The sequence below is a fragment of the Halichoerus grypus genome, chromosome 13 (genome assembly GCF_964656455.1).
Source record: "Halichoerus grypus chromosome 13, mHalGry1.hap1.1, whole genome shotgun sequence".
In the NCBI taxonomy this organism is placed as follows: domain Eukaryota; kingdom Metazoa; phylum Chordata; class Mammalia; order Carnivora; family Phocidae; genus Halichoerus; species Halichoerus grypus.
Window position 1 is genome coordinate 18,660,831 of NC_135724.1, and position 25,964 is coordinate 18,686,794.

General features: G+C 41.0%; 1 long non-coding RNA gene across 1 annotated transcript in view; it reads left to right on the plus strand.

Moving 5' to 3' along the window:
• The window catches only part of LOC118529047 (uncharacterized), a 76,500-nt gene that overhangs the window by 32,210 nt on the left and 18,326 nt on the right, over positions 1-25,964 (plus strand). The window contains exon 2 of the long non-coding RNA XR_004913923.2: positions 6,931-7,103. This is a non-coding gene — a long non-coding RNA (uncharacterized LOC118529047). The remainder of the gene's footprint in view (positions 1-6,930; positions 7,104-25,964) is intronic.

A 25,964-nucleotide genomic window follows, 5' to 3' on the forward strand; every position in this document is an offset into this window, starting at 1 on the left:
AGGAAACCAAGGTCGAGCGCTTTGCCTAAGGTCCCAGGCAAATCAGATCAGAAACAGGGCTGGCACCCAGGACCCCCCCGCTCTCAGCCTGGGGCAGCGCCACCATGGGACAACGACCTGCTTCTTCTAGATTTGGTCTCTCCTGCTCGCGGAAATTTCACTAGGAAATTAGAAAAGGAAATAGAGGAAACCAGATTTTACAAATGACTGAAAAAATAATAGCAAACAAAGGTAGCGGATGAAGCCTGAGTTTCTCAATACTAGCGGCACACTGGGACTACCTAGGAAGCTTAAAAATAAATACAATGACAGACGTCCGTGTCAGGTTAATTTAGTAAGAATTGGTGTGAGTTAGGCTCTGACACTGATCATTGTAAAAACTCCCAGTTGATTATAATGTGCAGCCAGAGTTGGCATGAAAGATCTGGATTTGAATCCTGCTATCATTAGCTGTGTCCTGAGGCAAGTGACCTAACCTCTCTGAGCTTCGCTTTGCTCATGTGTGAAATAGAGCCGATAGAGCCTGCCTTATAAGATTGCTATGATATTAGGTGAGATAAAGCATATGACTTGCCTGACACAGTGTTGCATATTTGTCATTAAATGTTTCTTTTTTTTTTTTTTTAAGATTTTATTTATTTATTTGACAGAGAGAGACACAGGGAGAGAGGGAACACAAGCAGGGGGAGTGGGAGAGGGAGAAGCAGGCTTCCCACCGAGCAGGGAGCCCGATGCGGGGCTCGATCCCAGGACCCTGGGACCATGACCTGAGCTGAAGGCAGACGCTTAACCGACTGAGCCACCCAGGTGCCCCTAAATATTTGTTTCTTTTATAAGAATCTGAATCTTAATTCAGTGGTTAAAATTAGAGAATCAGTTTTTATTTTGTAACCTATTAGTGAGTTTCCCTTTCTAGTGTGTTCCTAACTCCCTGAGCACATTCCTAATAATTCTCATCAAAAATTCAAGAACAGTTTTCAATTTCCAAAATAAAGTGAAAGGGCAGAATATGTAGCCACCAAGAAAATAATGCTCATTTCACAGACAAGTGGGATTCTGGTGGGTTGCCTGGAGGAGGTGAGCCTCCTGGATGGCATTAGAGGGTAGCATAGGCTTTCCAGAATGAAACCACATGGAGCTGATACACAATTACAACTTTAAATGGCATCAAGTCGCATGTTGAGGAAACCATTGCCTTCTTGATTCTCTTTCTGCTACTCATACTACTTCTTGTACTATGAAGACATTTTGCTTGCTAGTATCACTCACTAAACAGAAGAGATCTCAGAGCCTTTTTATTTAGCATTTAACATTGTTTCACCTTCATTCTCCTTCTGTGTATGTCGCCTTTTATTTATGGCAAGTGGCGCTGGTTTTCCATTTAGAATAATGAATGTCTATAAGGAAAAATGGGCCAGGACTCTTCAGCAGACAATGTAGGAATGATAAGCAGATTGGGGGAAAGTTACAAGGGTGGGAGAGTCCTGGGTTCTCACCACGGCTCATCTGTGAGACCTCAGGCTGAAACATAACACAGTCTTTCTGGGACTCGGTTTCCTCAATCCTAAGCTAAAAGTGGTAGACTTAACAATGCCTACGATTGCTTCTAATTTAAGCATATCTGATATTCACATTCCTCATATTTTGGGCTTTTAAGGATAATCTTGTTCATTAAAGATATATGTATAAACACCCCATGAAACAAAGGAAATGGGATAGAAGAACTTTTTCTCTACTTCATATCCCCATAGAAGAACTTGTGGGTTACTGGTTCTTAATAAAGTCATTCTTTACTGGGATCTCTGCTTTTCTACCAGTTTTCTTCTCTTGCTGATAGACACTATTCATTAATTTTAAAGACTGTTGTGATCTGGCTGATTACCTGCATTCAGGTGTAACGCCCAAGCCAGGTGTATTCTGTTGTGAATTTCCTAGGCAATTAGATCTGTGGATTATTGCTGGGTTAGCGTATTTCCTTCTTTTTAGCACTCTTGAGAAATCGGAAATACAGGACAGATTCTCGCACTGCAGAGTGGTAGTAAAATGTTAATTGGTATAAACCAGCATCACTTTAGTGGTTTGGATAGGAAGGTGGCATCAGTGCCTTGCCCGTTGCTAACGGTGTGAGTTTTGGTCGGTAGCACACAGATGCTGACAGCATAGGGATTGGTGTCCTGGGCATGAAGGACGTGGGACCCTCTAGGTGTTCAGTGTTGTTCCCTGAGGTTGGTGCCCACTGGGACGGGCCAGAACTGGGCCGAGGCTGGCAAGGCATCAGGGTGCAGAATTTTCATATGTGGTCCCAGGTTCACAGATGGTCCCTCTGAAAACTGGCCGAGCGCAATCTGGGGTTTTCTCTCAGCACTGCTCTGGGTGCAGAGGACCTAATTCATCCAGCCTGGTCGCCCTCCTGCTTCTGTCCTCCCCACTCTATGCCTTCACCCCTAGGCTGCACGGTCATTGTCAGCCTTCAGTGAAGGCCTCCCTTCTCCACCAGTTCAAAGTCTCCTTTCCTAGTGGGGACTCCTGCACCACCCTGTTTTGTGTGGTTCCCTGGGACGACAATGTATCCTTCTTGTATCCCAAGCATTGTTCTAGACCCTTTCTGGTGCATTATTGTATCTAATCTTTTCTACATTATTTTCCCCACTTCTGCAAAGGGGAAACTTGAGGCTGAGGAAATTGACCTAGTTTGCCCCCAGCTGATAATGGGTTCTGAAATATGCAATTTTACATGACTCCAACCTGCAGAAAGTTTGTTTTTTTTTTTTTTTTTTTTTTTAAGAGAGAATGAGTGCTCGGGTGGTGGGGGGGGAGGGTCAGAAGGAAAGGGAGAGAGATGTTGGGGCTCGATCTCTGAAATCATGACCTGAGCCGAAATCAAGATTCAGATGTTTAACTGACTGAGCCACCCAGGTGCCCCTTGCAGAAAGTTGTTTTGGCATTTTTCCAATAGAGGAGAAATGTTCAGGGAATTTCTCCGAAGGCCAAAGTATCTGGGATGGGTGTGATCTTTTTTGATTAGGGCTGGGAAAATTCTAGTGACAAAACACTGTAATTCTTTTGGTGGAAAAGGGTTTGGAAGAATGAGAAAGAGGTGGGTGCCTTGTTGGGAGTCGATTTTGAGGCAGGGGATTCATGGACCTCACAGCTGTAGGTAGCCTCAGAAAGGGAACAGGGTCCTTGGCTCTGGAGTTGCAGGTGGATCCATGACTCTGATGGTGGGTGGCTCTGGGCACGAGACTAAATTGTTTGGAAGCCTGTGGAAATGTGGTGGTAAGGAAATAGAGAGTTTGTCAGCAATGTATTCACTCACAAATACTTGGTGAGCATCTGCTAAGTGCCACGTGCGATTCTCAGCACTGAGGATACAGCAGTAAAACCACCAGATGAGAGGAGAGCCTGGCTCTCTGGAAGCTGGAGAGATAAGCCAACATTGGAAGGTGGAGCGGAGAAGCAGTGTGCAAGGAGACCGGGAAGGAATGACCAGGGAGGCGGCTGGAAAACGGGGAGGGAATGGCGTTAGGTAAGCCTAGAGAAGAGAGTATTTCCAGAATAAAGATGGGCTAGAGCTTTACCCAGACAGTATAGAAATCTAAGGTGAGGGGGCTCTCAGGAATCTTTGTATACCCTGGAACCTTGCGCCTTGACAACTTACAACTTCTCCTTGGCCTTTTCTTGAGAGGCTCTACTCTAATGTTCACATCTCTCGAGAGCAAATGATGTGCAACGGTAAGGAGGCATGTATGCATTGATGCATATGCTCGTAAGGGTGCTGGGCTCGTGCTACATTCTTCTGGGAGGAAAATTTTATTGCCTGTGGTGGTGTGCTTTAAAATGAAGCATTTGAAGTGGTATTCTTTTTTGGGGTCAAAACAGATCTGAGCACCATACGTCAGTGTGCCGAGCTGTGAACAGAGCAGCGATTTCCTGAGACGAGGTGTGTGTCTGCCAGGATCAACCACAGGCCCTGCCAGATCCTTGTGGGAGATGAAATGCCAGGGAGCAGCCTGCTACCACAAAGAGAAGCTGAATGGCAGTGACACCTCCAACGGCAGAAAATTGAGAAAACGTTCCCTGGAAACCAGTTCCTCTTTGTGCAATCATGACAATACCAAGATACCAACCCATTTGCTCCAGAGAATAATTACAAGTGCCATTTGTATAATCTTTGAGAGTTTATAAAGTGCTTCCAAGGATGTTATCTTATAGATTGGATTTGACCTTGGAGCATGCGGTCAGCTCAGACGAGGAGACCTCGTGCGCCAGCTTGCACGGTCCCTTGTCTGGTTTCCAAAATGGAGCCAGGGAAACCGTGGCTGACCCCCTGGGGGACTGGTGTCATGCCTTTAAATGACTTGCTTCCCAACAGTTTTGGAAATAAGAAATCATAACTCTGAATCATGAGAGTATGGGAGAATTTCTATTTTCTCCTGTATATCTTAGAGTTTTCCAAATTTTCTGTGATAAGCATGGCTACATTTGTAATGAGAAAAAAAAAAAGTTGTTTAAAAAACCAGGGGAAGCAAGCTTCCGAAATACACCACGGGATTGGCCACCTGCTTTGGTCGAGTTTCCTGGGTTAGAAGAGCCATTGCGTTTTTGAAGAGGGGCTATCGAGGTCACATAATCAAACTCACTCGTGCACCCGTGTGCAGAGAACACAACCAGCAGAAGCAGTGTCCTACTTCTTTAAAATAGATACTTGGAAAGCTTTAACACCAGCAAAGCAAAGCCAGACATATCGATCCTCTTAGAGGAAGTGAGATGGATTCTGAATGTGCTATTTTCTCTTTTAAATAGTTTATTTTTTATTAAATAATATGTGCTTCTTAAAGGAAATGTGGCAAATAAAAAGAAAAGGAACAATATTCTATCCATTAAAGATGATCTCAAAATCTGCCCCCCCAATCTTTTTAAATGGAAGTGGGTGGGTATTTTGTTTTTGTTTTGCATAATGGTATTTATTTTTATTTGAATTTCTGAATTTCCTTTTCCAGAATAATTTCTTTAAATCTGACTTGCGAGAGTAACAACTCATTATAAAAGCGTTTTTGAAAAGCTTCATCCAGAGAGAAAGGCCACTTTCCACAGGTAGTTAGGTGAGAGTCTTTAAAGGGATACCCCACTAGATAGCTCATCAGTTTTTTTTTTTTTTTTTTAGGACTTCCCCTGTGTTGAGTTCCTAATTTGAATTCTAAATTTTTTTTAAAAAGGCAGATAAGTGATATATCACCAGACCCCTTGCCTCTCTAAGACTATATTTCTGTACCATTACTCAGAAAGATGACTTGGCAGGGTATAATATGCTTGGTTTACAACTTTGTCCTCAAAATATGTTACTCATTGATTCATTGTCATTTAGCATTTAATATTAAAAAGTCAAGAGGCCAGTCAGACTTTCACTTCTTTGTGTGTAAACTGATTTTCTTTTCTGTCTATAAATATGTAATATGTAAAACTTTATCTTAGTATTTATGAATGATTGGGTCAGCCCTGGTGGTTTCCCCCACCCCAATGATTTCCTTGGAACATGATGAGCTGTTTGAACAACACACTACTATTTCTTTTTCTTTTTCCTCTGGAGGAAGATTTTCTTTAACTCTGATTTTGGACATTGTGTTTATTACAATTGCTATACTTTTTAAGTTTGATCTCTATGTATTTTTTTTAAGAAATTATATATTTATTTTAGAGAAAGGGAGGGAGAGAGTGTGTGTGTGTGCATGAGCAGGGGAACAGGCAGAGAGAGAGGGAGAGAGAGAATGTCAAGCAGACTCCCCACTGAGCACAGAGCCTGAAGTGGGTCTCTGTCTCATGATCCTGAGATCATGACCTAAGCCCAAACCAAGGGTCAGATGCTTAACTGATGGTGCCACCCAGGTACCCCTCTATGTATGTTTTTAATATTTTCTACCATCATTTTAATTTTTGTCTGGATTCTAGGAGAAGTACTGGAATTTGTCCTCTGTATTACTGATCAATTTTCTTCAATGACAGTTATGTCCTTTGCTGCCTCCAATTATGTTCCATTATTGCTTTTCTAATTTTCCTAAAGTCTTTAATATCTGACCCATGTCACTTTTAGTCTCCTTTTGCTGGCTTTTCACCTCAATTATTTCTCTCGTAGTGATGTTCTCTTTTTGCCCCATGGAGTGCAGGTCATTCTCTATTTAAATCCTAATCCCAGATCATTTTTTCCTAATTCCAGTTTTTGTAATAAATATTTTTCAGAAATCTGCTCATCCTCTGAATTTTTGTAATGATTTCTTTCATATTTTGATCCAATTTTCCCTTGTTCTTTATGTTTTAATATTTTTCTTTTTGATTTATCCTCAATAGAAAGGATATTTCACTTACTCTTGGCCTTGTTCTCTGGTGCTGGTCACATCTCTTTCTCAGAGGTCGAGCTTGATTTGATTTCCAGGGTGACTCTTCAGGACTGAGACGGAAGTTCCTTCCATGCTTCCTGGTTTTAATATTCTGAAAAGATGGAATGTACAGACGTGAAATCTCCTAGTATGTACTGCTCCTAGAGCTCTCCGTGTCCCTGCTCCCACCCCCCTTCTATTACATCATCTGGAAAGATGCTATCTCCTCTGATATTAGGTGTTACTTCCAGCTTCTCTGTATTTCTTGAAAAATATCTAATAGGGGCTGTGGTATAATCTCATGGCTCCTTGCTGAGAGCATCCTAATCTGGGTATACACCCCAGTTCTACCTCTGGCCACCCTTGTGAACTTTGCTGAATTACTTCATATCATTGAGCTTTACTTTCCTAGAATGAAGATAATGATAATGCTATTATTTTGTGTTGCAAGTTTAAAGAGAGATAATGTTTGTAAAGTGCTTAGCATGGTGCATTATAAATAAATTTTAAATATTAGCTGCTGTTATTATTAATATTACTATTCTGTCTTTGAATACAGGTATAAAGAGAGGCATTGATTGGAGTGGAGGGTATGAAACAACGCACTGATAGCTTTGAAGAGAAGCACCCCATGGTGGAAAGGCAGCTGTCCAATTTTGTCATTGACACAGATGTTGAATTCCTGAATCTTGGTGGACAATAGGGGAATATTTTCAATCAGGCACAGACATGGTGAGTCACAAAATGGGTTTTCCAATCTGGTTTGATCTGCTTCTTAAGTAGTAGAACTTCCTTAAGATTCTGATAAGAGTTTGATTGCAAATCACAGTTTTCTTACTGCTGTGATGTTTCATCTTCTGGGTCTTCATAGGTATTTTTGTGGGAAGGCTGATAGTGGTGTGTCCACAGCTATTATCCAGTTGCAATGTTAAGTTGGAAGTCTGCAGGTGTATTTCTCAGTTAGTTTTCAAATACAGATTACCAAATTTAACCAGTTAGATGCATGAAAACAAAATATGTTGCATGAGTGATTTCTTTCATTTCTTATAGCTCTATAAGTAATTCTGTTTTTATCCAGATTTTACTTGTTAAATGTGTTCTAAGTCAGGGATGCGGAACCTTCTCTTTTGTTTCATTACCGTGTTGATATTCTATAATTCTCATATCGTACAATAATGAAATTGCATGTTTTGCATTCTTATGGACATTTTAACCACTTATTTGTGATTCCTATAAGCATTCTTCAGGATCAAAGACAGAGTTGAATTCAGTGCCCTTGGCATTGAGATTCGAATATATTTGAAAAGGATGCTTTAACTTCACTGTATGATATAGCACTCCCACTGAATCCATTGTTATTCTAAAAAAATAGTTCTTAGAATGTGGATTATCTCTTTATGTTGTGGAAAGATAGATAAATGTTTAGTTGTAGTGTTTTTGAGATAACCTCGATGTGGCTAACTAGAATTCAGATTGGAAGCTGTTCTGTTTTTCTGTTGATGGAGAATGCTGGAAGAAGCTTATTTGGTAGTGATGGAAAGAACAGTGTCCCACTGGGTAGGGGCGGTACTGTCCAGTCTGAGTTTTGCTAAGGCTGTGTCCAATTACCCCCTAATAAATTTAGCACCAACATGGCACTTAATTGTAAAATGTTTTCAATTCTCTGAAAAACTCTCCTCAGACGTAGGTCATTACCATTATCACCCCATTGTTCACAAAGTGTAGTGTAATTCCATATGTCCCATGGGTTTTTGGTTTCTTTAGTCAATTCATTTCCATTAATATTTACTGAGGTGACATTTGATTTCTTGCCCCATGACAAATGGTGAGGTTAGAATGCCTTGTTCTGTGGTTGGGACATTGGGATGTTGGACATGATGCCTTTCTTTTGAGCATAAGAAGTGCAAGGAAACAAACCAATTAGCCCTTCAAGTGAGTGCTGAGGATGCCAGGGACATGTGGTTAAGTTACATAATGATGAGAAAGTCAAAAGGAGTACCATCCTAGGGTTGAAGAAAAGAGGTCACTGTTTGGGATTTGGCCTTATCTGCAGGTGTGCTAACGTTCATGGGACCTGTGGAGGCTCTGGTATCTCAGATGTCTGTCCTGATGATAACTACATCAGGGGAAAGTTAGGCACTAACTTAAACTAGAAGGACTCAGTATGGCCAAAGATGTTTCCAGCAACATTATGCTGGAAAGTGCCCGTACCTTCCGCCCCCTTGTCTCTCGGTCTAATCTGCCAGTTACGGAGTTCCTTTCTTCTTAAAAAGTCCATGGTGCAAAGCACCGTACCCCTTAGTTTAAATTAGAGCCATGTCCCTGGAATTAAAGACTTCTCTGACCTGTAATCTGGGAGTCTTAGGGGAAAGGGGAGGGAGGAAAAGGAATTGACATTTACTGTGAGGCCACAGTGTGAGAGATGAGACACTGGGTGCTTTTCAAACATTGTTTTGTTCAATCCACACAACATGCTCCTGTTGTGACTCCTCTGGTGTCACCACTCCTGGGATGGTTTTATTATTATCCCCTTTTTCATTGATGAGGAAACCAAGGGCAGGAGATGTGTTTCACCGACTTAAGGTCCCATGGTGTATGTTGAGTCTAGTTCAATCTTGGTGAGCCAATGGTTCTCAAACTTTAGCAAGTATCAGCATCACCTGGAGGGTTCGTTAAACCACAGATTGAGGGGACTCATTCTCAGAGTTGCTAATTCAGTTGATGTGGGGTGGGGCTCAAGAATTTGCATTTCTAACAAGTTCCCAGGTGATACTGATATTGCTGGTTTAATGACTATTATTTGAGAACGTGTGTTCCATACTGTACTGTATTTTCAGAAGCATGAGTCAAATTGGAAAGGTGGGCCCAGTTGACTGACTTCCTTGATGTTAGCCCTAAACATCAGGCTGTGTCCTCTTCAAGGAACCGAGCCTGCTGTTGCCAATGTTCCCTGGGTTCCTGTAGAAATTCTGCCATGGTTTTGGTCTCCAGTTCTCAAATTAGTCCATTTGGTATTTGATGTTGCCACCAAAGTCTTTGACCATTTAATGAATGAGATGTATGCTTATGGAATATAGTTGATGACTAGATTGATTTGCTTGATCTGGCCTTGGATGAGGCTTTCATCTTGGCAGTCCTGCCCATCTAAATCATAGCACCCATAGGGGAGTCACATGAAATTGAGGTGTAAGAACTTGGAGATGAATTCCTGGGTCATACCCAACCCAGCCAAGGTAACTTCATGATACCAGATAAGGGATCACAGCGGTCCTAGGATGGAAGATCTCCTGTATGATCCGCAGCGGCCAATGATTTCCGGATTTACTACGTACGCTTGTTAATACACATTCTGCATCTCTAAAAGGGAAGTGATTTGTCTTGGTCCCAGGAATGGCTCTGAATGTGGCAGAGGATTAGACTCTGAGTTAAATTTCAAATTCAGGTGGAACCCCGACTCTGACTTTATGCCATCAAAATGGATGTCTATTCTTTGTGGGTCATCTCACCTACTTTAATGGACTAAATTATCACCCACAGAACTCTAGGTCTGGCCTGTCCTATGAGATCTAGGCTTGACATTTCTAACTGTGTATTAGGTACCTTTTCTGTATGTGTCTCACTGACTCACTACAATGCACTTTGTTCTAGTTACTATGACTGTATAACAAATGAGCCCAAAATGTAGTGACTTAAAAAAATGTCAACCTTCCTTTTGCCCCCAGATCAGCAGTTTGGGTAGGATTTAGCAGCGTTGGTTTATCTCTGAGACAGCTCAAAGCTGAGGGGCTAAAACTATCTTTCTGGGAGTTGATCTTAGTTGTTGGTTAAGCCATAACTGGGACTGTCTCACAAGATGCTGGCTGGTTTCCCAGGGTGAATGTATGTATACAGAAAAAGAAAACCAAAGAGACTATTGGGCAGAAGCCATGTCATATTGTCTTTTATGACTTAGCCTCAGAAATCCTACAGCATCACTTTCCCCACATTCTCTTAAGGAGACAATTAAAATGTGTTGATCAGAAGACAATAAGCATTACCTTTCAGTGGGAAGAATGTTAGTCATGCCATGAAAAGAGCATGTGATATGTATATATACATATGTATCTATGTGTATCTATGTATGCAGCCATCTTCAGAAAATAAAATCTGGCGTGCATTTCTTAGTAAGTCACCAGAAATGGTATTCATGAGCAACAGGATGGCCAATCAATCATTAACATTTTGCACACATTCTGAGATGCTGAGCATGTATACAGAGGTAGAGAAAATCAAAAGCGAAATAGACTTAGCTCCTGACTTAAGAAAGTATTCAATTAAATATCCAAAAGGTAAAATAAAAGAAGAGAACACGATCATTATCCTTTCCACCACAAAACAAACAAACAAGTAGGAGGAAAGCAAGGAATCATATTTATGAGAGTGCCATGCTTTATCATTTACAAAGAATTTTTACATACATCTAATTACAACTTCATAAAAATTTTGTGAGAGTATTATATTAGTATATAAAACATTCTTTTTAAAATTTAATTTAATTTTATTATGTTATAATGCATATTCTTAACATGTTAGAGTTTGGGGGGCATTTTAGTAGTTTGGATAATAGAGTTGGGAACAGTTAACTTAGATTTCATGAGAGAGGATTCTTTAGTAGAATCCCAAAAGATTAAGAAATGACTTGAAGAAGAGGCATTTGAAAGTCCTTTTGAGGAAAAGAAATAAGCAAAAATTAAGAATGGGGCAAATAGTTCAGTTTCAGGGAGAGGCAGGGAGAAGCAAAAATGTAGGCTGTTGTGGGCAGAAAAATGGAGACCAATGGGTGAAGAGAGAGGACATTTAAATAGCAGCCCAAATTCCTGATGAGGGCTCTGAATGAACTTCTAGCTGAGGGAGGGAGGATTTTTACTGCTGGGTGTAGGGCTTGGAAGCCCTCTGTCTCAGATCCATGACAGGCAGTAGGGAGGTTAGAGTCCTCACCATGATGTGGAAATGGAGAAGAGTGTTACAATTGAGAAAAATTACTGAGAACCTAGTGAAATGGGTGATGAAAGGAATGTCCTGTACTTTCTTGAGTTAACTGAATAATTCAGACATCAAGATTCCCTTAGGTCCTATGGCAGACACAAGTTTATTACAGATAGTAACATGGATTTGACATTTGCTCTTCAATTAGCCGATCAAGCCTGTTCCTTGAGGGCAGAGACCTTATCTTATACAACACAGTGTTAGCACATGGAAAGAGCTGATAAATGCTTTGGATTGGCTCCCCCCCAGAAGGAGACTGAGACAAGGATTTGAGTGCAAGTTATGTGTTTAGGAGGTGTGTCCACTCAACACGGGCTGGAAGTGAATAATAGGTGTGACTTCAAGCCAGTTTACCTCTGTGGTCAGCTGGAACTCAGTCTTGCTGGGGGATTTTTAGAGATATCCAGAGTTACCCATATTGAGGGGCAAAGAAGGTGGGGGCATTTATCCCCTACCCCCATTCATAGTCGGTGAGAATTGTTTCTGAGGCATTAACTTGCCCATGTTTCTCATTTATGCTGTGGCTGTGGCCAGAATATACCCTCCGTCAGAATCAGTGAGCAGGCTTCAAGGTGTGGAGGAGTGAAAGCCAACACGTGGGACTGGCAGGTATCAACTGTGTCTGCTATAATAAACACTGACTGGATAAATGAAGGAACAAGAGAACACACACACACACACACACACACACACACACACATGCACATAGGGCTCTTCTTCTCACCCACCATTTCCTTCTAGAACACACAGAGTCTTTGGCTTTTTTATTCAGGCCCCTCCTTCCGGACTCTCAAGGTGCCTTCCTGTTACTTCTCTGTCCTTGAGCGTGTTTACAACATCTCCCAATTTAGTCTCATTTGCAAATTTAATTAACAGGCTATTTATCCCTCTTCCGGATCATTAATGAAGATATTAAATAAGACCAGATCAAACAACCATCCCCGAAGCACTCTTCTTTTTCCTCACCCACCACCCCTTCCCCTTGCCTTTTCTCACAACTCAACGACCATTCACTGGCACGTTGGCCCACGGGGCCTTCAAGCCATTTCTTGGTCCTTGTCATAAGTCATAACCAAGATAATCTGAGTGAATTTATCAAAGAACATTTAATGAGCGCTGTGTCAGATGTGCCACTCTAATCACACAGTATTAGCTGCATTTCCTTTGCCCGACTAATTTTTCAGTTTTTTCAGCAAATAGTTTCCTGAGGCAAGCATTCAAACAACTTTTAATAAGTCCTAGTGTTGGTATGGTTGAGCTTTATTGTGGGGAAAAAAACATAATGATTTCTTCAAATGTCACTTACTTTGTAACCACATTTCTATGAGGGGTGTGAAAACACACAGTTCTATTTTATAGGTGGGATTTAAGACATGCAGACCAATATACAAGTCCTGACTCTATCACCGACTGACTCCCAACCCCCACATGTCTCCACCATACTGTGAGGCCTTTTGACATCTCTAACTGTGGAGACAGCCCCCTTCCCCAACTGTCCAAAAGGCGGTAACATCTTGACTTCGCCATACAGAAGAATGAATCACCCCAGCTTTAATTCAACACACATTTCTTTTTTCTCTCATAACAAAGGGAACAAGAAATCATAAAAATGATAGTTCATTAAGGCGCTCTAGTGCCAACATTTATGGAATTTATGGAATTATAGAATTTGAGAGTTGGGGAGGACTTTAGAAGTGACTGGCCTGCAGCATCTTCCTGGGTTTGTGGCCATCTTAAAAGTGTGTATACATTTGTGTATTGGGGTCTCAGTCCCTCTTTCTATGTCTTTGCATCTTCTAGCCTCTGTTGAGCATGGTGATTGCTTCTTCCAGCATAATCCATCCCATTGGTGGACAGAAGGAATTTTCAGAAAAATCTTTTTTTTTTTTTTAAATTTCGAATTGAAGTTAATCTTTCTGTAACTTTCACTCATGTGTCCTTCTCTAGTCTGGAACTACTAGGAAGCCATCTAATGTCTTTTTTCACACAACACAATTCTTGGGCAACTTCTCTGTCCTGCCAAGAGACCTCTGGCCTGAGCGTCTTTGGTTCTTGCCACAGGTACTCATAGGCAGTGGTTTCTGTCATTCCACTGACTGGGCTGAGCTCTCCTGGACATGCTTCCATTTTCCAACATCCTCCTTAATGAGTCAGTCACTTGGAACTCTTAAGCCAGGTGTACTCTAATCTGTAAATGTGCGGTTGATTTTTAAAGCCTTTAAAAAATCAATCAAGCAATCAGCAAGAGTTTATATCCCTTAAATGCTTCATATAAATACTTAAATATAAAGTATGAAGGCAAGACAAGCTCTTCAGAGACTTGGGGATCTATCAGTATGCACAAGTTTAAGGGGGGAGAAGCAATTTTATTAAATCTCTATCTTGAAGCTCTCATCAAGAAGGAAACATGTGGTTTTAAAAAACTGTGCAGAGACATATAAAACAATGGGACTCAAGTGTGGGAGACACTGCTGATACCCTAGCATAAATCAAGTCCCTGGGGCCAAAGGGCACTGGTAATCATGGTCTTGGCTGTTGTCACATGTTCGTGGGGGGCATCAGCCAGTTGTACTTACAGATGTTCTTAATGAAGTAATACAAAATTAAGAGATTTTGTGAATCTCAGCTCTTGAGTATATCTTACCATTTCATAAAATTCAATGAGGAGGACACAGGAAGCACTTCTGCTGGTCACTGAAGTATTACCATCACCTGGAGGAAAAGTCCTCATGAGATTGTTTGAGCTGTGAACTGATCGAGTTGCTTTTTCATGGAATACTGTTTTTGCTTGAAATAATGACTGGCAGAAAAACTAGACTTATTCAGATTTGTGTATTTGGCAGGCACTTTCTCAAAAATGAAAAAAGTGAACCTGTCACTTCAAGGGAAACAACTGACAGTGTTTCTTGCCTATGATAAAAATTTAGGCTTTCAAGTGAAAATTAGAATTTTGGAAAACTTCTATCCACCACCATGAACTTGACAGCTTCACAATACTTAAAGACTTTTGTGATAAGATTGGTGGTGATATTAACAAATGCAATTTTTTGATATTGTATAATTAAATGTGTCAACATTTGGAAGATCTACACAACTTGGGGAACGAATATTTTCCAAATGACAAATGCTGATGATATAAACGCATGCATGGGCACTCGATCCATTTAATATGCAAGATAGACCAGCTGATTTTAATGTTACAGATTGTAAACATTTGACTGATATGGTTAGACATTCCATATTGCAACTGACCTCTAAGAAGCTACTCTTGTTGAGTGTTGTATAGTGTCAAAGAAGAAAATTCATACTTATCAGAAAAGGCTATGAAAATACTTCTCCATTTTCCAACTGTATTAGGAGGTCAGATATTCTTAATTTACCTCAACAAATAGAACATATCTCAACAAATTATATGCAGAAGCAGATATGATAATCCCACTGTCTTCCATTACACCAGATACTAATGAGATTTGTGAAGATATTTAAAAAAAGTCACTTTTCCACTACCTTTGTTTTGGTTTGAAAAGTATAGTTAATTTTCATGAAGATATGTTATTTATGTTGACACTTAAGAGGATTATGATTGTTACTTTAAAATGCATTAGTAAATATTTTAAAATTTCTTAGTTTTAACTTCAAATACAGTAAGAACTGATAGATATAACCCACATAAACAGAAGCTCATTGGCATCCTAAATAATTTTTTAAGTGTCAAGGGGTCTTGAGATGGGAAAGTTTGAGAACCATTGAACCAAAACAAGAGTGGATGATGAATGGATAACTGAATAGGAGGAGGGAGTAAATCCACTGGAAAGGATGTGGTCAATGGTGTCAAAAGTACAGGCAGTGAAAAGGGCTGGGATAGGAGAAGGGGAGGATTAGTGGTGGTCGGTCTGCAAAGAACATGTAGGGAGGACAGAAAGGATTTAGGACAAAGTCCAGAAAAGAGATTAAAGGATTAGAAAACAAAATTTATGATAAAAGGCAGAGGCAATTATATTGAGAGCTTCAAAAATGAGAAAATATTAATACAACTGTTAAATTGCTTATGCCCCTTTGTGCTAATGACTAAATAGACTTAAACAGTAGTGGGGGGGATCAGGGTCACGGAGAGGGAATGAAATGAAGATTATTATTGGACTGTTGAGATATTTATTTAGTAATAATAATAATAATTTCTCATTTATTAGGTGCAATCTATGTGCAAGGTAATATACTAGGTGTCTTTAATTTTCTTCTTTTTTTTAAAGACATATTTATTTTTTTGAGAGAGAGAGAAAGGGAGAGAGAGAGAGAACATGTGTGCATGAGCATGGGGGAGGGGCAGAAGGAGAGAATCTTAAGCAGAGTTGGTGCTGAGCGCGGAGCCCGATGTGGGGCTCGGTCTCATGACCCTGAGAGCATGACCTAAGCTGAAACCAAGAGTCAGTGTGCCAGCCAGGCATCACTTTAATTTTCTTCTTTAAAAATTTTTTTACAGCTTTATTGAAGTATAATTGACAAACCAAATCGTAATGTATTTAAAGTATACAATATGGTAATCTGATATATCTCCACATTGTGAAATGACTACCACAATCAAGTTAATTAATATCTCCATCATCTCATAGAGTTACTTTTTGGCGGGTGTGCGAGAGTGCTTAAGATCTACTCTCAGCAAATTTCAAATATACGATACAGTATTAGTAACTATAGACACCATGCTGTACATTAGATCTTCAGAACTTTATTTGCTTTATAACTGCAAGTTGGTGCCCTTTAATATCTCCCCACTTTCCCCAACCCCTAGTTCCTGGCAACCCATACTCCACTTGTCTTTCTCTGTCTGGCTTATTTCATTTTGTATAATGCCTTCAGGTTTCATCCATCTTGGCACAAATGGCAGGATTTCCTTCTTTTTTATGGTGGAATAGTATTTACACATATAGACAAAAATAAACTCAAAATGGATTAAAGTTTTAAACATAAGACATGAAACCACAACATCTTGAAATGAATTTATTTTTGCATATGTGTGATTATTACAGATTTCAAAAACCTTATTTGAGTGGAGTTCAGTCAAGAAAGGTCAAAGCCTGGTATATCCTAGACTTGGCCTTAGATGGGACTTCAAACTAATATGGACACTTGTCCTAAAAAACTTTTCTTTTTTCGGTTTTAGATATTCTTCCTCGCTTTTTTTTTGTGACATTGTTTTTTAAGCCTCATTCAAATGATGCACTTCATGGAAAGCATTAGAGAGAATCCTTTCCTGTATGTTTTACTTGGGTACTAAGCCAAAGGCCTCCACTTGAAGGTGTGTCTGATCATTTGCCCTAAGACATCTTTTCACCAAGCCCTCATTCCTGCTTTTCCTTGACCCCTGCTTTTCCTTGACCTAACAAAGTCTTATGTGGAGCTTCTCTGTCAGGACAGCTTTATTTTTTTATTTTATTTTTTAAGTAGGCTCCATGCCCAGCATGGAGCCCAATGCAGGACTTGAACTCACGACCCTGAGATTGAGACTTGAGCAGAGACCAAGAGTCACACGCTTAACCAACTGAGCCACCCAGATGCCCCTATCGTGACAGCTTTATAACTCATCTTTCCTCTCAGTCCCAATTTGACACATGGCCTTCTGTCCTTAAATTTGGGGCATATTTCTTTCAGTTTTTTTTCTTTGAGTAAAGCATATGAGAGTTTTGTGAACCTTTATATTTTTTCTTCATGTTGCATGTATCTATATAACTCTTGATTTGCTTTTTCCCTCCAGCCACTTCTTTGGACCATCATTTCTTCCAGTCTCATCCTTGTCAAAGTAGTATAAAATAATCTATCCTGGTGAAGAGATAGACTTTCTTTCACTTTCAGCCAGACACTGAGAATAAATCTGCAAACTCGGTGATCAGTGGTTGGGGGTGGGGGCGGGCTGGGCACACCCTGGGAATGCTGAGGGTACTGAGACCTCTCAGCAGAAACCACGCACCTGACCCACCACCACTTTTTAAAAGCTGTTTATTCAGTACTTCACAAAGTTTACCTCACTTAAGTCTTAACCATGGCCTTATTTCAATTTTTCAGCTGGAAAAACTCACCCTCTGAGAAATTAACTAACATTGAGAATTCAAAGAGAATCAGTAGTAGAACTGGGATTTGAACCTAGAAATATCTGACTCCAAAGCCTTCGTTCTCCTTTCTCTCTATGGATGTTTAAAATATAGAAGCAAATCTCGACTTGTGGCATGTTAGGCAAAGTTAGACTAATTTTAGCCTTGTAAATTTTTATGCTAGGAGTTTGATATTACACGTAAGAAAATAAAAGACTGCCAATTAAAAATGATGGATAAAAATAAATCAAATAAATCAAGAATCACCCTACAAGTTCTTCTTTTACAGAATTTCTGATTAAATGTTCTAGGTTGCAATTGAACAACTCAAATTCTTTCTCTGCTTTTAGCTTTCCGTAAAATAAGACATTTTTATTTTTCTTGGCCCAAGATATGAAGTTTAAGTACATCACCTACTCACTAATATCCCTAATCTGTTACTCCTATGGACTCCGGTTGAAATTATGTCCACATGCTTCAATGGAAGAACCAACTTCTTGATCTATATGTGATGTTAATGGATATTGTATAATTCATTTACTTTACATGTTATCTTGGATTGTGAGTAATAACCAAGCAGAAAATCCTCATTTTAAAAAGCATGTATATGGTAAGGAACTTGTATCAAGTTTAAAAAAAAAAAAGAAACAAGAAGAGAGAGAGAGAGAGGGAGAAACAACTCAAACCCCACATACCCAAAACCTTCTTTAAGACACACATGGAATCTCTTAAATTACATTTGTATCAAATTAACTTGGGTGGTCTGAGCGTCATCAAGCATGCAGAAAGGGTTCCCATAAAAAGCTAATTTAGGAAAGTCATTAGGGCATTGACAATAGAAGCAACCTGTTCCCTTGTTGTCAATGTGTTTTCTTTTAGGGAAACTTGCTCTTTCCTGCCCATGCTGGAACTATCTACCACTCTCTAAGAGCTCAGCCTTAACATCTTCATGGGTGGCTCCAAATGGCTGCCATTTTTACCATGTGCAGAATGATAGTTTCTCTTTGTTTTTCAAAGAGTGTAATGACTACAATAATGTCAGGTAGACTCATGTGTGCATTAAAGTCGAGAAGCACTCAAAACTTATCAAACATCTTTTTCCATATCAGCAATTCAATTGTTCATTAGAAAGTGAATACTAACTCTAGAGAATCTTCTTTATTGGGTTGCTGTCTAACATGTCTGAGGGAAGTTGAATTAGGAAGATATAAACAGCAGAGGTAGATTGTGAATATTGCCTGCTGTTGGGTGGGGGAGAGAGAAGACAGTGGTGGGGGGATAAGTTTGCTGAAGTGCCTGTTTGCACAGGATAATCACAGCTCAGCAGGGGGAGCCCCTATTTTGCCTCCAGAAAGGCTAATGGTACTGATCTCAGCTAGAATTTAGCTTATTAAAACAAAACAAAATTCACAAAATATAGCTTGCCTCTCAGGACATACTTTAAGGACCTCGGAAATTGGGTGGGGCTGTAGGACTGAAGAACAGATGCTTGATTCCATCTAGTTCATTTCTAAATTGTCCATCCAGGTAAAATGTTGGACGTGTTCCATTTTATATACATTGAGTATGTATTGAATCTTACCCCAGCAAGTATTTAATTGTGGATATCGTGCCAGGTGCTGGAAATCCCATCAGTCTGAACCCCTCGGTTGGCTATTAGCAATGTGTGTCCCTTCAAGGATCTATATAATCAGGAAAGGAAGCTAAGAAGCAAAAGTTGTTTTTTTCCCTTCCGATACAGGGAAATCCCAGTTCTTCTTTACTGTGGGTTTCTTCTCTGTGTGTCCCCTGTATACTCACACATGATACCCTTTCCCATAAAACATTCCAGGAAGGGAGACACAACCACCTCCCATAAAGCCTGCTTACACATTCTAGCTTTCCCAATCCTATCAATCTTTACGTTTTTATATTCTCTCAATCTAGTTGTAGCCTGAGTCAGAGCTTCACCAGTGGGTTTTGGTATCACAGTGCATGGGGCTCCTGTATCAGAGGGTCCTGGAAACTTCTCTTTTGCACCCCCTGATCGTTTTACCCACTTTTGTGGGAAAGGCTTTGGGTCCCCAGTGAGGGGCTGAGTCAAGGGACCCTGGCCCTTTTGTTGAATTTGCTTAACCAATGCCACAGACACAAGTTGTTGGCCAGATTCCTCATTGTAATCCTTGCCTTCAGGTTTTTAAAACTTCTCCCAACTGGGATAAAGGGACTGTTTGGGGCCCTTTAACGTTGGGAGACCAGTCAGGGTAGTTTTGGCCCACACAACCTTTGGTAGTGCAGTCCTAAGACCTTTGTTTTAACCCTTCGATGTCCATTTTAGTCATCCCATTTCTTCATAACCATATAAAAATTTCCACTCTGCTTGATGAGTCCCATGACTCTTGCCTTTCTGCTTCCCCTTTGTCTTGCCCCATTAGTAATTGCTTTGTTCACCTTATTCCTTAATAACCTTAAAAATTTCCACCCTCCTAAAACCACTCTCTCTTCTCTCCTCTGCCTTTCCCTATTCTCTTGTTAATGAAGCTAATTTTTTACTAGCATCTGTAAGGCCCATGAGGGGAAGCTGAGACATTTGATAAGGTTTCCCAAACTGTCCTTTGGTTCTGTAACAAGGTTATATGGGGTGCCCATGTGAAAGGGACCCCCCTTCACTGTAGCATTTACCATGATAGATCAGGGTAACACTTTTGTGGAGCAGCTGCTCCATACCATGGGTGGAATGGGTGACCGTCTGGCCACCCAGGAATCAAATGTCCTTCATCCTCCTCATCCCTTCATCCATTCTCTTCCCAAACCACATGTTGCTATGAGCCAGGACCAATCTAGCAAATCTCACTGACACCAGCTGTAAACGGGGAAAACTCAATCTTCCTTCTTCCTGTGTAGGGGAAAACACAATTCTTCTCTATCATGTCTTTCTTTGTCTTGTGTATCTCTTTTCCTTTCACAGAGAACACTTCACTTCTGGTCACCAAATGTGGGAATGGCTTTCCCTGTAACAAGCAATTCTCCGTGACAGCAGGGGGGTGTCCTACAATTTAATTCAGTTCTGATGGAATCTACCAGGAGATAATGTTGGATCCCACAGGTAAAGAGCTCAGCCCCTCTCCCACCTCACCCCCCAACACACACACACACACACACACACACACACACACATACACACACACACACACTTCAGGCTCCAGGGCCAGTTTGTCACCTGTGCTTCTGACCGATCAGCTATAAATCAGAGGTTCCCTCCATCCCCTCCTTAGGTTTGATTAATTTGCTAGAGTAGCTCACAGAACTCAGGGAAATATTTATTTATATTTACCAGTTTATTAAAGGATACAATAAAGAATATGAATCAACAGCCAGATGAAGAGATACACAGGGCAAGCTCTGGGAGGGTCCTGAGTGCAGGAGTTGGGGTGTGTTATTATCCTCCAGGTTTGGATGTGTTCCCCAGCCTGGAAGCTCTCCAAAACTTGTACTTTTAGGATTTTATGGAGGCTCCCTCACGTAGGCATGATCTATGGTTAACTCCATTTCCAACCCCTCTCCCACCTCTGGAGGATAAGGGGCGGGACTGAAAATTTCAAGCTTCTAATCATGGCTTGGGCTTTCTGGTGATCATCCCTAATCCAGAAGCCATCCAGGAGTCACCTCATTAGAACAAAAGATGCTCCTAGTGCTCTTACCACTTAGGAATTTACAAGAGTTTTAGGAACTCTGTGCAAGAACCAGGGGCAGGGACCAATATATGTATTTTCTCTTATCTCAAAGAAGCCTTTCCATTATTAATATCCAATACTCATTCAACAATTATTTGGTGCTAGGCACTGTTCTGAAGTCTTTCCTTCAACTAAATTCATTGAATCTCACAATCCCATAAAGTATAATAGTAACTCTATTATCCCTATTTTACAGACAAGAACCCTGAGGCACAGAGAGGTTAAGTGACTTGTCCATGGTCACTTATAAGTGGTGGGATTGGGGTTGGAACCTATGAAGTTTGTTTCTGGTGTCCATGCTCTTAACCCCTGAGGGGTTTTGTTCATGGGTAAAGCTCTCATACTACTTGGCTTCAAAGGTTGATGAGTGGCCCTCGATGCCATCCTGCCATCCTGATTCACTGGCTTTCCTCATAATAAGAGTGCACGCTGACCATGCTTCTCTGTAGCGCTCAGTAAAAGACCTGTCCAGGTGCGGACTGGCTCTTTCATACACTCTGCTTCGTGTAGGGTGGGTGTGTCAGCGCTACATGGGGGGTGCTAGTTAAAATGCAAATCCTGCCCCTGCTTCTGGGGCAAGGCTTGGGAATATGTCTATATGACGAGTGGTCCTTCTTGCTGAGGTAGGTGACCCATGACCACATTGGAGAAATTGATAGCATTATAAAGGCAAATTCCCAAAGTCTGATTATCTTTCTTTTTTTTTTTTTTTTTTAAGATTTATTTATTTATTTGTGAGAGAGAAAGGGAGGGGAAGTGGCAGAGGGAGAGGGAGAGAGATTCTTAAGCAGACTCCATCATGAGCATGGGGCTCCATCTCAGGACCCTGAGATCACGACCCTGGGATCACGATCTGAGCCAAAACCAAGAGTTGGACGCTTGACTGCGCCACCCAGGCGCCCCAGTCTGATTATCTTTCAAGTACCTTCCAATGGGTTTCCAGAGGGCATCCTGTATAGTGCAGAGAACGGTGACTTTGTGGGTCCAGGAATTGAGTTCTTGTTTTGTCTCATCCCTTTAGCCCTTCTGAACTCAAATGTTTTCATGTGCAAAATGGGAAAATAATACCCCTTTTGCCTATCTCAAGAGTGTTATGACAGCACTTTGGAAACTCTAAGGTGCTATACAAATATAAGACATTAGTATTCATTGTTGTTTTTCCTGCTTATCACAAGTACCACCAACTTCACATATGCACTGTTAATAGCTGCTTTCAAATTGTGTTGACATTTTAGGTGATTCTTAATGGACTTTAGTGTATTTCACTTGGGGGCTCTGTACTGCTGGGTGTGGCTGGTTCTGGGAGCATCAGGATGAAGGAGGAAAGAACCCCCGAGAAAGGAGGCTAGAAGCTACTGAATAGAGGTCAAGACCAAGGTCCGAGTCAAGGCAGACTTGGAGTCAGTTTAGTGAGGTGCCCAGACCAGAGTCTTGGCAACAAGTGATCCAGGTCTAGAACTCGGATTTGAGGCTTTGGATGTAGGACAGAAGCCTGAAGTTACTGTGAGGCTGGAGCTTCTTATGCACACCCTCTGCCCAGAGCCTCTCCTGCTGTTGGCCCATGATGGTCCTGTGTCAGCCACGAGGGAAAGTGAGGGCCACGCATGGAGGAAAGAAAGGTGGTTCTGGAAGTGTGACTCTCTGCAGAGGGGCTGCTTCTGCCTCTCCCACTTTAATTTAGCCTGTTCAGAAGGAAATCACCACCAGGCTGATTGCCAAATGCCATTTAATTATTTTTAAACACCACAAAACCGGGCTAAAAAATTGTGTTAAGTAGCCATCATTAAAGGACTCTCTGAATGCAGAAGACTGATCAAACTTGCTCTGATAGTAGCAAAACTTGAAGTGAATGTATACTTCTGAATTGCTGTAGGATATTAAAAAGAATTTGTTCTCAAGTATTTTAATTTTTTTAAAGATTTATTTATTTGAGAGAGAGAGAGAGCACAAGCAGGGGGAGCAGCAGAGGGAGAGGGAGAGGCAGGCTCCCCGCTGAACAAGGAGCCCAATGTGGGACTCAATCCCAGGACCCCGAGATCATGACCTGAGCCGAAGGCAGCTGCTTAACCAACTGAGCCACCCAGGAGCCCCTGTTCTCAAGTATTTTAAGCAGTTTTCTTTACATTCTTACATACTTAAAGAAAAAATAAAGGGGTTAATATTAGCAGTGATTACATGAGGAAATTTCAGGAGAGTCTGTCCAATTTTTGTATTCAGAAAAAGCTGATTTACAATTGCTCCTTAAATCAGCCTCTGCTCTGTGATAGCAACAGTTGTATTTGGGTGAGGGAGGGGCTGTAAAAAAGTCAATGTCATTATGGTCAAGAGAATGTTAATTTATAAATACATTATTTCATAAAATCCTACACCTTCCTTAGAGAAGCAGAAAATCAACCCAAATTTAGATTCATGCATGACTGCATGCTTGACAAATGACAGATTTTTCAGTTCCTTTGAAAGGTCCAAGTTGGAGTTATCAGTGCTGTGGAGGAAGGGGCTCAAGATGGTGCCTTCATCTGAGATATTACACTCCACAGGCTCTGAGTATTTTAATCGGGTCTGAAAGATAGAGTGGTCAAGAGCAGGAGAGAAGTCCATTAGCCAAGGGGCACCTGGGTGGCTCATTCGGTTAAGCGTCTGACTCTTGGTTTTGGCTCAGGTCATGATCTCAGGGTTGTGAGATCGAGCTCCATGTTGGGCTCCACACTGGGTGTGGAGGCTGCTTAAGATTCTCTCTCTCTCTCTCTACCCCTCCACCCATGTCTCTCTCTCTCTCTCTCCCTCTCTAAAGAAAAAGTCTATCAGCCAGGCATTGGACCCAATATGCTCGCGGAGCACAGCCTGCCTGCACAGAGGCGACTGAATCTATGGGTGTCCAAAGCCACATGGGCAAATGGCTTTAGAATTGGAGGACAATGACCAAGCAGCTACAAAGTTCCCCTCTTTCTGGTACTTCCTGGAAACAGAGTCCCTTTGCTACTTCCTATGGTCAGTGCCAGCGGCAGAGGGGAAGATTGGGGGCCCTTTGGCCTCTAATAATTGCCAAGTCATTATAAGTATTTGTATCTGGAGTAAGAACAGTGTACTTGCTATATAGATCTGCTTCCAGATGAGCCCCTTAGATGTCTCTTTCTGCAGAGTTACAACCCCAAGGGCCCCCACATAGACATTTGGAAGCTCTGGCCAGTGGGGCTTGCTCCCCCCAGAGCAGCAGGACAAACTGGAGGGGAAATTGAAAAGGAAATGCAGATCTTCTCTTCTGGGTGCTGGTTTCTCTTCTGGGTGCTTACTGTCGCCGGCCATCCTCTCTCGCACAAACGCCCGGTGCCTGCCAGCCTCGCCCTTCTTCAAGGGGGCCCATTTTCCTTCCCTTCCCCTTACTCCTCCTTTCTCTTCCTGTTTCCCTACCTTCAGATTGCAGCAATCAGCTAGATGCCTCTAGGGTCAAGGGCGTGGAGAATTCACAGGAAAGCACAAATGTCTGTTAGCAGGTGAATGTATGAACGCCTTCCCAGAAGAACTTGCTGTTAGAAACAAGATATCTGGGCAACCAAAAAAAAAAAAAAAAAAAAAAAAAGAATGCATCTCCAAAGGCAGCATTTCAGTCATTGCAGCTGGCGCGTGCATGCGTGTGTGCGTGCGCGTGTGTGCGTGTGCGTGTGGTGGGACGAAAGAGAGAGAGCGGGCAGTTACAGGAGCGCTTCTCATGGAGCCGATGTGTAAAGCTTGCATTAACTCTGAGTTATTTATTCAACTATTTAATTCATTTTCATATGTTGTGTGTATTCATTCAACAATATCTCCTTTAGATATGTCAATTTTGCCTCCTTTGGATGTACCTGAAGCTGGGGTTATATGATGCTACTGGATCAATGGTTTTGCACAGGTGCCTTGTCATTTCAGTGAAATAACCAGGCATTTAAGTCAACAATTGATTTGACTTCCCTCATAAAGAGATTCTTTTGTGGTATAAACTAAGTATGGAGAGCCTAAGAAAGCAGAGTCTCCCTCTATAAACTGCTGGGTCCCTAACACAAACTTATGTATAAAGAAGAGCTTAGCTAGCTATAAATATGCACTTTCTGGATGATGAAAATGACTTTTGAGGCAATTATGTAAAATATTTCAGGTGAAAGAGGCTAGTATTATTTTGTATGTATGTATGACCTGTGTTTGTAATAGCAAACAGCTCAGCATTCCTAATCTGTTGGGAAGCCAATCTGTTATGGTACTCAAAGCATATGTTTCTATTTATTTCATTACATTTGCTTACTTGGAACATAGGGCGAAATCAGTAGAATTTAGAAATGATTATAGAGCTGTGTGGTGACAAACTCTATGATCTTAGCTTTTGGTTCTTTCATGTAAAAGTAGTATGTCAAAGTACCCAAGGGTTTCTCAATGGAATACTTTGTTCACCCATTAACTTCTTCAGTGAAGAGCATTGATTCCGTGGCGTCCTTTGGGTTAGAGTCTTCCATAGGGAGACTTTTAGAAATCTTTTAGAAAAAGATTTCTAAATCCCAGTTCCTCCCACCCAAGTGTGAATCTCTAGAAGGATGGTGTTCAGGTTCAACATTAAAACAAACAAAGAAAAAACCAGGGAACAATAAAAATTTCTGCAAAAATGCTAATAATTTTCAGTATAATTTAAGGGGGGTGGTGTATTTTATGCAAATATTAATTTATGTCAGTTTTATAACAGTCACTATTTTTTTTTGTTAGTTTTTTTATTTTTCCAAGACTTGAGACACTTTTAGGAATAGAAA